The sequence below is a fragment of the Saimiri boliviensis genome, chromosome 11 (assembly GCF_048565385.1).
Source record: "Saimiri boliviensis isolate mSaiBol1 chromosome 11, mSaiBol1.pri, whole genome shotgun sequence".
In the NCBI taxonomy this organism is placed as follows: Eukaryota; Metazoa; Chordata; class Mammalia; order Primates; family Cebidae; genus Saimiri; species Saimiri boliviensis.
The window spans coordinates 22,678,805-22,684,804 of NC_133459.1; the positions used below are offsets into that span (position 1 = coordinate 22,678,805).

Here is a 6,000-nt window from a genome sequence, read left to right on the forward strand (position 1 = left end):
TTTCAGTCACGTGTAGATCCATCTGACCCTTTCAAGCTTTCAAACTTTGTTATGGCAAGTCCAGAGCAGTTTTTACTCCGGGAATAATTTATCCCAACCACTAAGCCATGACATTTCTGTGAACTCTACCCAATGCTTATCTAATACCATGTCTCTCCATTCTGGTTTACGGTAACATGAAACATTCCTAGTCCTGTCTAAGCCCCAGAAATCGTTCAGCCTTCGGCCTTTTGGTGGGTATTTCACCAGTAGTCTTAGTTTCTTCTCATGCATGTGCAGATGACTGCTCAGCCAAAAACCGAAGGAGACTTCTCTTCAGGTTTCTGAACAACTTTTGGTGCAGCTCCTTCCTTTAGGGTTCTCCCTATAAATCATAGCTTCTTTGGCCTCCCTGAATTCTTATTTTTATCTTCCCAACTCAGAAATCTGGAATTCACTTGGATTTCCTACAATATGGCCTAAAAAGTGACCCCAGTACTAAATGGGGACACTCGTAGGACTCACCTTGTTTTTCTTCCTTCAGAGATTGTTGTACTGTGCCTGTTGTCCGATGTCTAAAAAGCGTTAACATGTTTAACTGCTTTTTAGTTGTTAATAACAGCAAGGGCACAATTGAATTTTCGAAATTATTTTTCACTCGCAGACTTGGGTTTCATTTCGCCCATTTTTTTCCCTAAGGAACTTGTACCATTTATAGACACTAATGAGTAAGGGATTGAAGAAAGGATTTCGCCGAGGCGGGTGGATCACGAGGTCGAGAGATCGAGACCATCCTGGTCAACATAGTGAAACCCCGTCTCTACTAAAAATACAAAAAACTAGCTGGGCGTGGTGGCGCGTGCCTGTAATCCCAGCTACTCAGGAGGCTGAGGCAGGAGAATTGCCTGAACCCAGGAGGCGGAGGTTGCGGTGAGCCGAGATTGCGCCATTGCACTCCAGCCTGGGTAACAAGAGCGAAACTCCGTCTCAAAAAAAAAAAAAAAAAAAAAAAAAAAGAAAGGATTTCATGCTTCACCAATCCTTTCCCCCCGGCATTTGTTCTTTACTTTCTTCTGTCACCCTCGCAGTAGCAATTCTCAACTTTTTTTGGTAGACAAGCTCTACTAAAAATGTGATATTTAACAGAATTATTGGCAACGTTCTTCAAGAAATTAAGAGATTCAAAACAACAGAAACAAATTAATAATGATCAAAGCACAATCGTCAATCCAGCTTAACAATGAATGGTCTTTTAGTGTCTATAGAAGCAGCCCCTAGGGCTGGGTGCAGTACGCCTGTAATCCCAGCACTTTGAAAGGCTGAGGTTGGGGGATAGCTTCAGCTCATGACCAGCCTGTGCAACGTGGTGAATCTCTACAAAAAATATAAAAATTAACCAGGCACGGTGGCATGTGCCTGTAGTCCCAGCTACCTTGGGGGCTGGGGCAGGAGGATCACTTGAGCCCAAGAGGTCAAGGCTGCAGTAAACTTTGTTCATGCCACTGTTCTTCAGCCTGGGTGACAAAGTGAGACCCTGTTTCAAAAAGTAACCGGAGTAGCCACTATTCATTTACTACTCCTCAGTGCTCTACCATTTTAGTAAGAACTATCTGCTGCCCTAGCTTTAATAAAGCTGTTATTTAAAAATGTATGAGTGTTCTGGAATTATGAGTGATTAGAAAAATATTAAGCTTCCTGTTATATAGTAGTCCACCCTTGTCTGTCACTTCATTTTCCAGTTTCAGTTACCCATGGTCAACTGTGGTTTGAAAATATTAAATGGAAAATTCCAGAAATAAATAATTCATCAGTTTTAAATTATGCACCGTTCTGAGGCATGTGATGAAACCTCACATCGCCTGGCTCCACCCCTCCCGGGATGCGAGTCATCCTTGTCCAGCACATCCAAGCTGTATTTGCTACCCCATTAGTCACTTAGTAGCTGTCTCGACTGTCAGATCCACTGTCACGTGTCTCAGTACTTGTGTTCAAGTAACTTATTTTACTTAATAATGGCCCCAAAGGACAACAGTAGTGGTGCCAGCATTTTGGATGTGCCAAAGAGAAGCTGTAAAGTGCTTCCTTTAAGTGAAAAGGCGAAAGTTCATGACTTAATAAGACAAGAAAAAAACTGTATTCTGAGGTTGCTAGTATCTACATTAAGAATACAACTTTTTTTCCATGAAATTTAAAAGGGGGAAAAATGGTGCTACTTTTGGTGCTTATCTCAAACTATAAAAGCTACAGCCACAGAGCAGGATAAGTGCTTAGTTAAGACGGAAAAGGCATTACATTTGTGAGTGGAAGTTGTGAAGGGAAACAGTGTGATTGTCAGTAATCAGTTTGGGTATGATCCACTGTTTGACTGGCATCTACTGGCAGTCTTGGAAGTCATCCCCCTTGAATAAGGGAGGACTATTGTAATAAGAATGTATGTACTCTGTCAAAATTTAAGAAAATATGAGAAATTACAAAAAAAATTTTAAACAATCCTTCATCCTACCACCAAAAGACCACACTGTTAATAATGCTTTCCAGTCTTCTCACTGCATACCTGTGAAGTCACGATGAGAGCAGGTGCAGGCCAGATGTGAACACAGCACTGCCCAGGTGTGCCTCACTGGCCCACTTGCTTGTACAACTGTTCATGACAAGATAGCATGGGCCTAGAATCTAAGAAAGAGCAGCAAAGATATACCACCTTCCAAATCAACAACATATGTTTAAGCAATTCCTAGCTGAGGGTCAGTGCAGTGGTCCAGAGTATCCGGTCCTGGGTTCAAGGTTATGCTCTGCCACTTAATAGCTCTGATTCTGGATGAGACACTTAACCTTTTGAGCCCATTTCCTCCTCCATAAACTGGGAATGCTAAGATTACCTTCCTCTCAGGCTGATCCATGTGAAGTGGTTAACATTGCCTGTCCTGCAGGAGGCTTCTATTAATGTAGGGTTTTAATATATGCACAGGGATGTCATATAAACAACTTAAAATAACAGCTATCATTTATGGAACCATACAGTACTAAACGCCTTCTGTGTAATACCTCATGCAATTTTTACAATAATCCAATGAAGTATAATCCCCATTTTTACAGATGAGAAAACTGAAGTTTGGTGGGTGTTAAGAGACATGCCCAAGGTCACATTAGAAGTAAGGTGGAATCAGGCTTTGAACTCAGGAAGTTTGACTTCTACGCACTCCTTAACCTCTCACACTGAATGTTTACTTGATAAATTTTGACATTTAGCACCCCTGAGCTGGTGTGATTGGTTTGTTATTATTATTTTTAGAGACAGGATCATATGCTGTCATCCATGCTAGAGTGCAGTGTTGCAGCCATAGCTTACTGCCACCTCAAACTCCTGGGCTCAAGTGATCCTCCCACCTCAGCCTCCAGAGTAGCTAGGACTACAGACATCTGCCACCATACCTGGCTAGTTATAAAATTATTTGTAGAGACATTGGTCTTGAAATCCTAGCCTAAAGTGATCTCATTGGGATTACCTTCTCACTGGGATTACAGACATGAGCCCCCATGCCTGACATGATTGGTTTTCTGAAATTAGAAAATTACATATAGCTTTCAAAATATAAAGCAAACAAGGGATGGCTGGGTGTATATGGGCGGTTATATATACAGGAAATGTTTGACTCTCTTGAAGCAGAATGCTAGGTTTCATCAGAACACAGTTTAAAGACTCCTGGGGGAAGTTCACTGTTGGGCAGTTCTAATTGCTGGAAAGTTCCTTCCTGTATCAAAGCTGATTTTTTTTTCCCACCCTAATTCCAACGTTTGAAACCAACTCAGAATAAGTCTCATTTTTCTTCCACATGAGTGATTTTCAAAATGCAAGTCATCGTCTGCAGTCTTTTGTGAAGTTTTAGTTGTGCTGGGTCACAATAGAAAATGCATATACCCTGAGTCACAGTCAAAATGTTTGAAAGCCACTGTTCTATATGACTATTCTGCAAGAATCTGAAGGCAGTTGTCACACCCCACCACCTAAAGACTAATCTTCTCTGCACGGAACCTCCTTGGCTTTTGCCGCAACTCCTCGCTGCACGGGAGCTCCTTTTCCTCACCGTACCAGGGCATTGACCTATGGTCCTGTCACCAAATTCACAAGACTCTCTGCTCAAACCTTCTTAGGGATGACCTCCCTGACCACCTACTCTTAAGAAGTACCAATCCATCTCTCTCTAGCCCCTCTGCTTTAACTTTTTCAAAGGACTTTTCACTACCCAAGATTATATTGTGTTTATTACTTTACTTGTTTATGATCTTCCCCAATACAAAGTTCATCTCTAACTCTTCAGTCTATTTCCTGGCATATAGTATTTGCTCGATTGGCTGGGCATAGTGGATCACACCTGTAATCCCAGCACTTTGGGAGGCTGAGGGGGAAGGATGGCTTGAGACAGAAGTTCACGACTAGCCTGGGCAACATAGCGAGGCCCTGTCACTACAAAAATAACAATAATAATAATTGTAATGAGAATTTTTTTTTTTTTTTGAGACAGAGTTTCGCTCTTGTTACCCAGGCTGGAGTGCAATGCCGCAATCTCGGCTCACCGCAACCTCCGCCTCCTGGGTTCAGGCAATTCTCCTGCCTCAGCCTCCTGAGTAGCTGGGATTACAGGCACGCGCCACCATGCCCAGCTAATTTTTTGTATTTTTAGTAGAGACGGGGTTTCACCATGTTGACCAGGATGGTCTCGATCTCTTGACCTCGTGATCCACCCGCCTCGGCCTCCCAAAGTGCTGGGATTACAGGCTTGAGCCACCGCGCCCGGCCGAGAAATTTTTTTAAATAGTATTTTCTCCATAAATATTTGTGGAATGAATGAATGAATACTAGAGGTAGGCACATTTTGGTAATAGTGTGTACAGATGTGCTCATAATTCTTTCCTTCAGGAGTTAGATTCTATAAGGACAGCTCACTATAGGCACAGTTTCATTTTATCATCTCATCATTTTTAAAAAACGTTATATATGCTAAGTATTATCACATAATTACATTATACATGTTGCTGTACAGGGTATATCAACATGTGCTAACTGTGTACACGTTCCTTTAGATGGAATATTTTGGATGTCCTGAGTAGTTTCCACTGTAGGCGATTTTTATCTACTCAGTTCTAAGCATCTTGGAAGCAGTTTACACTTTTTCAAAGCACTCTCAGGTAAATAACCCATTCCATAGTTTTCACAGGCTGAGAAAGTGTGTCAGAGAGCCGGAAGGAAATTTAGCGGCGGGCTAGTGGCCACCAGATTCCAATCTCACCCTTTCGTTTTACAGATGGGTAAATCGAGGCCCAGCACAGGGAAGACGTTTGCTGAGGGACACCCCACACGCTGGGGTGGACCTGGGAGTAGAAATCAGACCTTCGGCTTCCATCGACTGCCAGGCACAGAAACCCTGCAGGTGGCTGAGCCAGATGGGTCGGACGCCCTAGCCTCTTGCAGGAGCTCGGTAGAGCAGGCAGACTCCGGTTGCCACCACTTTTCAGGCGGGAACACCGAGGGCACGTCCCGACGAAGGGGCACCTCCCACGGTGGCTTCTTCCCGCCATAGGGCTCCACCTAGCTCGGCCCTGGAATTCCGCACGCACCCGGAGGGCGTCCCGTGCGGTGCGCCGCATCCTCCTCCCCACGACCTCAAGGGCTGGTCCCCCCAGCCGCCACTGCCTCCTACCTGGTCGGGTCCCGGGGGCTGAATCTGGCCAGCCCAACCTCCCGGTCGCTATGGCAACCACAGGCCTAACGTTTGCTAGCCCACCTTCCGCCCTCCGCGGGATGAATCCAGCCAATAGCATCCGCTGTTTCTGCAGCGTGAAAAGTTGTTGACCAATCGTTAGAGGCGTTTCAAAGTCCTCAGAGACACCCGCAGAATTTTAGGGCTTAGGTTAATTGTATCAGGACGTTTGGCGGGGTGGGGAACTAATGGATCTTTATCTAGGTGACGCTTCAAACATCTTGTGATAAACCAAAAGCCTTAGAATTTTGCTCACTCAAAA

At 44.0% G+C, this 6,000-nt stretch overlaps 1 protein-coding gene across 2 annotated transcripts in view; it reads right to left on the reverse strand.

Moving 5' to 3' along the window:
* The window catches only part of STPG1 (sperm tail PG-rich repeat containing 1), a 58,881-nt gene extending 53,094 nt beyond the window's left edge, over positions 1-5,787 (reverse strand). For both annotated transcript variants that reach the window (XM_010345439.3, XM_003934855.4), the window contains exon 1: positions 5,679-5,787. The gene's annotated coding sequence lies outside the window, so the exon portion shown is untranslated. The remainder of the gene's footprint in view (positions 1-5,678) is intronic.
* Between the last annotated feature and the right edge of the window lie 213 nt (positions 5,788-6,000).